Source organism: Delphinus delphis, chromosome 9, assembly GCF_949987515.2.
Source record: "Delphinus delphis chromosome 9, mDelDel1.2, whole genome shotgun sequence".
NCBI lineage: Eukaryota > Metazoa > Chordata > Mammalia > Artiodactyla > Delphinidae > Delphinus > Delphinus delphis.
In genome coordinates, this window is record NC_082691.1 from 14829643 (window position 1) to 14837052 (window position 7410).

Genomic DNA, 7410 nt, shown 5'->3' on the forward strand with positions numbered 1-7410 from the left:
AGGACAGGACACAGTGTCAGCACAATTAGCTGGACTTCAGGCAGTCATCTTAGCCCTGATCCCTAGCCAACAATCTGCTTCAGCTGCGCATGTTTACAGATGCGTGGGTTGTTCATTGCCAATCGTCATCCATCTGGTCCAGCCAAGTGGCAGCAACAATTCCTTATCCAAGGTTGCATCCTTACGGTTCAAAAACTCTAGGAATCTCTTGCTTCACAGATACCCAAAATATAAACCCAAGGTCACACATATCTCTGCACCTACAAAAGCCACAATACGAGGGCTCACCAAGACCCTTCTTATCTCCTCTGCAGTTCTAAATATTATTGATAGCGACCAATGCACACATTTCACTTTGCAAAATACAGAACACTGGGCTCTTAAGGCATTCAACAGAACTTTCACCTCCCTAACCAGCCTACAGGCTTCATAGAACACCATAATGGTTTGTTTCTTACAAGTTCAAATTCATTTGAATGAAACATGGCCACATTTCAGTCATCAGTCCAATATCAAGGGTGAATTTTAATAAGGAGTCTGACCCCGTTGTTGCTATTTGAGTGTTGACAACTTCCAGCCTCTGTGCCTAACCTGGCCCTCTCGCCCCACAGCTGAAGCCAGTTACAAAGCTCAAGGAGCTGCCTGCCTTTGTGCCAAGGAAAAGTTCAGCCCACGCACGATCTGGTCCGCGTGAGGGAGCCCTCACTCCAGCCCCACCCCTAACCACCAGAAGACTCCAGTCGCCTCTCCCTGCTTTCTTCAGCTGTTTTTGGACCTTCTTTGGAGCCTGCCCTGCTCTTCCCAGAAAGCCTGATTATGTGAGTAATAGCATTCTTCATACCCTCTTAGTGTGTGTGGTGTGTTAGTCTCAAAACCGGAGTCAAATTTTGCTTGTGGGATCCATATACTTCCATGGGATGACCAGAGCAATACCAATAATAAACCCATTTCATGTTAGGTAAAACAATAACACTTTAAAACAATAATAGGGCTTCCCTGGTGGCGCAGTGGTTGAGAGTCCGCCTACCGATGCAGGGGACACAGGTTCGTGCCCCGGTTCGAGGGGATCCCGCGTGCCACAGAGCGGCTGGGCCCGCGGGCCACGGCCACTGAGCCTGCGCGTCTGGAGCCTGTGCTCCGCAACGGGAGAGGCCACAGCAGTGAGAGGCCTGCGCACCGCAAAAAAAAATAATAATAATTTATTTTTGGCTGCATTGGGTCTTCGTTGCTGCACACGGGCTTTCTCTAGTTGTGGCAAGCAGGGCTACTCTTTGTTGCAGTGCACAGGCTTCTCATTGCGGTGGCTTCTCTTGTTGTGGAGCACGGGCTCTAGGCACGTGGGCTTCAGTAGTTGTGGCGCACGGGCTTAGTTGCTCCACGGCATGTGGGATCTTTCCGGACCAGGGCTCGAACCTGTGTCCCCTGCATTGGCAGGCGGATTCTTAACCACTGCGCCACCAGAGAAGTCCCAACACATTTTTAAAAATAAAAAATAATGATCTTCTTCAAAATAGGGAAGCATTTAGTGAGAAGAATGTGGTTTTTTTACATTAAAAATGTTTTATTAAGGCCTCGCCTAATAGAAGACAGTTTGATTCTCACCTTCTTTGCAAGGTGTTGTTCTGGTTAAAGTGTTTGAAGAAAATTCATCCTCACCATTATGTAGTTAGCAAGGGGAAGAAAATTTTGTTTTTAGATGATTATTAGATAATTGTGACTATTGCGTGATACTACCCCCAATGCTTGACAAGTGATGGTTTCCTAAGTTGCAATGTGTAATCTAAAACCATATCAATGAACTTTTCCTACTCGGCTACATTAAGATCCATCTTTTGCACTTTTTTTTCTTTTTCATCTTGCACTTTGAATAGATGTTTTACCCATGCTTGGTTTTTTAACATCATGGATTGATAATTTGGGAAATATTGATTAACTGAGTTATGCAAGTCTTATAAAAGTTAACACACTTCATTATGTAATATAGAAAAAATTACCTTTGGAATATGACTATAGATCTTATTAGAAAAGTCTTACAATGTTGGGAACCTGTCAAGCTCATGGTGGTAGGCACAAGTTTTCCAAAATTTCACTTGTCACTTGAAGGCTCAAATTTTATCATGGGCAACAAACGCTGTCAGTTGTCTCCACTTTATTCAGTTTCGAGGAAATGCCTACCAAATACTCAGATGTGAATAACTCTAGTTTGGGCAGGTGTTCTTTGACGTATAAATGGTATTTCATGAAAAATGCAACTCGTTCAGTTTGCAAGTCAAGGGCTTTTCGTGGACAACTTCAGGATGCAACAAAAGCGCTTTATGCCTGTTTATGTCGTACACAAGATATTAAGATGTGTATGCAAGGATCAAGATTTGATAAAATTAATGACTTCTTACTGCTTGATCAAGAACATTCTTAAATGATACTGGCTTTTTAAAAAAAAGTACATGGAGATAAAGAATGCAGTAGCTGCTGGTGGTTTGGTGCCACTCCCTTGATTGGTATTGAGGCACCAGCAATTTTAAGAGACTAGGAATCTGGAGTCAAGTGTTCTGTTCTGGCTCCTATGCTACCCAGCATAGAAATTTCCATGTAGCAGAGGCTCAGTAAGTATTTTTTAGGTGATTGATGCACTGTGTGACCTTGGGAAATCACTTAGCTTCCCTGGGTTTCAATTGACTATAAACTGAGGTGAACCTGGTGATCCTTAAGACTGAGAAACAGCGATGATTCCTCATTGTTTCGCTTAAAATAAAAATTCGCCTTTTAGGTCTGCCTGTCACTATCTCATTCCTTCGCTAACTTAGAAAGAGAGCTTTCATTCCTTTCTAGATTCAAGTAAACAGTAGGAGTTTTATTTATTTTTTCCCAACCTTCCTAGAAATAGAAATTCCTTTGTAGGTATACTGTCTCCTACATTTGGAAACATACAAGTGGATACAGATGGTGAAACCCTAAAGGCTGCTCCCCTATAAATGTGCATTTCTGTAAGGGAGCAGAGCACATTGATAATCTGATGGGTTAGTTCACCTGTGGAGAATAATATCTTCTCATCTTTTAAATTGGTGCTAGATGATTGGCAACATCCATTAAAATCCTTATAAAAGACCCCGGCTTATTTGGAGGTAGGTGAAGAGAATGAATCCAAATCAAATGAAAAACCAAGAGGTGACCAATTTTTTTAAAAATTTATTCGGGAGTTCCCTGACGGTCCAGTGGTTAGGGCTTGGCGCTATCACTGTCGTGGTCTAGGTTCAATCCCTGGTCATGGAACTAAGATCCCGCAAGCTGCGTGGTATAGCCCCCTCCAAAATTTTTTTTTTATTGAAGTATAGTTGATTTATAATGTGTTAATTTCTGCTGTACAGCAAAGTGATTCAGTTATTTACATATATATATGTATATATATATTCTTTTTCATATTCTTTTCCATTATGGTTTATCACAGGAGATTGAATATAGTTCCTTGTGCTATACAGTAGGACCTTGTTGTTTATCCATTCCATATATAATAGTTTGCATCTGCTAATTCCAAACTCCCAATCCTTCCCTCCCCTATGCCCCCTCCCCGTTGGCAACCACAAGTCTGTTCTCTATGTCTGTGAGTCTGTTTCTGTTTCGTAGGAAAGTTCATCTGTGTCATATTTTAGATTCCATATATGTGATATATGATATTTGAAAAACATGGAACCCTTCACGAATTTGCATGTCATCCTTGTGCAGGGGCCATGCCAATCTTCTCTGGACCATTCCGATTTTAGTATATGTGCTGCCGAAGCGAGCACAGGACGGGGTTGAAGTGGGTCCCCCTCCTCCCCTCCAATTCATGTCTATCCGTGACCTATGAATGTGACCTTGTTTGGAAATAGGATCTTTGCAGATGCAATCAAGTTAAGATGAGGACACGTTGGATTGGGATAGGCCATCTTATAACGAGAGGGAGACAGAGACACAGACACAGAGAGAAGAAGGTCATTGAGACCGTGGGGGCAGAGACTGGAGTAATGGAACTTCAAGCTGAGGAAACCCAAGGATGGCCAGCAACCCCTGGAAGCTAGAAGAAGCAAGGAGAGATTCTCCCCTACAGGTTTCAGAGGGAGCATGGTCCTGCCAACACCTTGATTTCAGACTTCTGGCCTCCGGAACGGGGTGAGAATAGTTACTCTAAGCTACCTCATTTATGATGCTTTGTTACAGCAACACTAGGAAAGTAATACAGCATGTTAAAAGTCATCCATTTGAGAAAAGTCAATGTCATTAACTCTAATTAGTTCTTAGACATCTCTAGATCTGAGATTTAGGTGGAAATATTGCCTTATGCCTGTGACCTTTAAAGATATGAGTTTTTAAAAGATAACAGTGAAAACTCAATGAGTTGCCATGTCAGGAGACCTTATAGGTATAACCTGGGTTTTTCTGACCCTGGTCACTGGTTCCAGCTCCCTGGAAAGACCCATTTTCCTCCACACATTTTTAGAAGCTCCCAGTGCAGGGCCCTGACTGGGTGATGCAAGGGGTGCAGGGCAAGTGCTTCCCTAAATGCTGTGCCCCAGGGTTTGACTTTACTGTACTTATAGCCCCTCCCCAGAGTGCTCACAAGTGTGCATGAACAAAAAGACATTGTCGAAACCATACCGAAGACACCCTGGATGAGACTTCTCCGGTGGGCAGTTAGAATCTGCATTTCATGAAACTTTCCAGGTGACTCTGAGGCTGACCCAGGTTCCCTGGCTCTATTTGTTCCAAGTATTAGGCCTCTTTTTTTTTTTTTGGCCATGCCAAGGGGTTTGCGGGATCTTAGTTCCCTGACCAGGGATTGAACCCAGGGCCTCAGCAGTGAAAGCACCCAGTCCTAACCACTGGATCTCCAGGGTCACAATGAGGCCCAGAAATATGATTAAAAATATCTTTTTGCCTTATACTTGCCATATTCACATGGGTTTAAAGTGCAAATATTCCAAGGAAAGATAACACATTGTCGTGCAGCAGGGGAGCCTGGGGGACCTAGGGCAAAGGAGAGGTTGGAAATGAAGAACAAATGAAAGAAAGACTGTATAAGCTCAATAACAAAAAAACAAACAACCCAATCCAAAAATGGACAGAAGACCTAAATAGACATTTCTCCAAAGAAGATATACAGACTGCCAACAAACACATGAAAGAATGCTCAACATCATTAATCATTAGAGAAATGCAAATCAAAACTACAATGAGATATCATCTCACACCAGTCAGAATGGCCATCATCAAAAAATCTAGAAACAATAAATGCTGGAGAGGGTGTGGAGAAAAGAGAACCCTCTTGCACTGTTGGTGGGAATGTAAATTGGTACAGCCACTATGGAGAACAGTATGGAGGTTCCTTAAAAAACTACAAATAGAACTACCATACGACCCAGCAATCCCACTACTGGGCATATACCCTGAGAAAACCATAATTCAAAAAGAGTCATGTACCAAAATATTCATTGCAGCTCTATTTACAATAACCAGGACATGGAAGCAACCTAAGTGTCCATCAACAGATGAATGGATAAAGAAGATGTGGCACATATATACAATGGAATATTACTCAGCCATAAAAAGAAACGAAATTGAGTTATTTGTAGTGAGGTGGATGGACCTAGAGTCTGTCATACAGAGTGAAGTAAGTCAGAAAGAGAAAAACAAATACCATATGCTAACACACATATATGGAATCTAAGAAAAAAAAAAGGTCATGAAGAACCTAGGGGTAAGACAGGAATAAAGACACAGACCTACTAGAGAATGGACTTGAGGATATAGGGCAGGGGAAGGGTAAGCTGTGACGAAGTGAGAGAGAGGCATGGACATATATACACCACCAAACGTAAGGTAGATAGCTAGTGGGAAGCAGCCGCATAGCACAGGGAGATCAGCTCAGTGCTTTGTGACCAGCTAGAGGGGTGGGATAGGGAGGGTGGGAGGGAGGGAGATGCAAGAGGGAAGATATATGGGAACATATGTATATGTATAACTGATTCACTTTGTTATAAAGCAGAAACTAACACACCATTGTAAAGCAATTATACTCCAATAAAGATGTGGGAAAAAAAAGACTATAGTAAGGAAGGTACAAAGAATTAATGAGATTTCATTTGCATGAAATATCCAGAATAGGCAAATGCACAGAGACTAAAAGTAGATCAGTAGTTGCCAGGGGTTGGGGAGACCAGGGAATGTGGAGTAAGTGTTTGATGCGTTCAGAGCTTCCTTTTTGGGAGATGAAAAATTCTGGAATCTTCAGTAGATGAGTGGATAGGTACAGTGCAGTACATCAGACAATGGAATGTTATTCAGCACTGAAAGGAAATGAGGTATGAAGCCATGAAAAGAAATGGAGGAAACTTAAGTGCATATGACTAAGTGAAATAAACCAATCTGAGAAGGCTACATACTATATGATTCCAACTATAAGACATTCTGGAAAAGGCAAAACTGTGGAGACAATAAAAAGATCAATGATTGTTAGTGAGAAGGGAGAGGTTGACTACGTGGGAGCACAGAGGGTTTTTAGGGCAGTGAAAATACTCTGTATGATACTATAATGATGGATGCATGTCATTACACATTTGTCCAAACCCATAGAATGTACAACACCAAGGGTGGACCCTAATGTATATATGGACTAAGGTGACTCAAATGCCTTGGTAGCCTATCTAAGTAAACCAAAACCTAGCCACTCAAATCCCAGAAAATAAAATTTAAGAACAAACGGTCAGGACTTCCCTGGCAATCCAGTGGTTGAGACTCCACGCTTCCAATGCAGGGGGTGTGGGTTTGATCCCTGGTCAGGGAGCTAAGATCCCACGTGCCACGTGCCAAAAAGCAAAAAAACAAAAAAACACAAAAACAAACAGTCAGCTAGGTTTGCCCCCCAAAAGCAACTGCTCAAGCTATAGCCAATCAAATAATTTCTTCGCTTTCTTTCCAAGTCTCCTCCTATAAAAGCCTTTCTACTAGCTCCTGTAGGTGGAGTGCTTCTAACAGCTTTTGGTTCGGTACTGCCCGATTCAAACTGATGTTTGCTCAGATAAACTCTTCAAAGGTGTAATGTGCCTTAGTTTATCAGTTTATCTTTTAACAATCACTATGTGCTGGGTGTGCACACAGTTGGGAAGAACAGCTCTAGGACACCCTCCAGCTCCAGGATGCTGTGGTGAAAGTGACCAGACAGTCAACAGAAGACTCAGAGGAAAAAAAAAAAAAAAGACTCAGAGGAAGTCTCAGGTTGTTAATTACATTTTCTGAATCCACGAACACTTTCTCTGCCAGCCTACCGAAATGTGGCTTTTCTTTTTTTTTTTTTTTGCACCTTGGTTTTATTCACTCTACAATTTATTTCAGAGGTATTTTCATATCAGCACATTCTTAATGATGCATTACAGTCAG

The 7410-nt window shown here is 42.0% G+C and overlaps 1 non-coding gene across 1 annotated transcript; it reads right to left on the reverse strand.

The window, feature by feature from the left end:
* Nucleotides 1–3675: 3675 nt before the first annotated feature.
* Nucleotides 3676–3782, reverse strand: LOC132431429 (U6 spliceosomal RNA). Its single transcript, XR_009520735.1, has one exon. It is a non-coding gene; the product is annotated as a U6 spliceosomal RNA (small nuclear RNA).
* Nucleotides 3783–7410: the final 3628 nt, after the last annotated feature.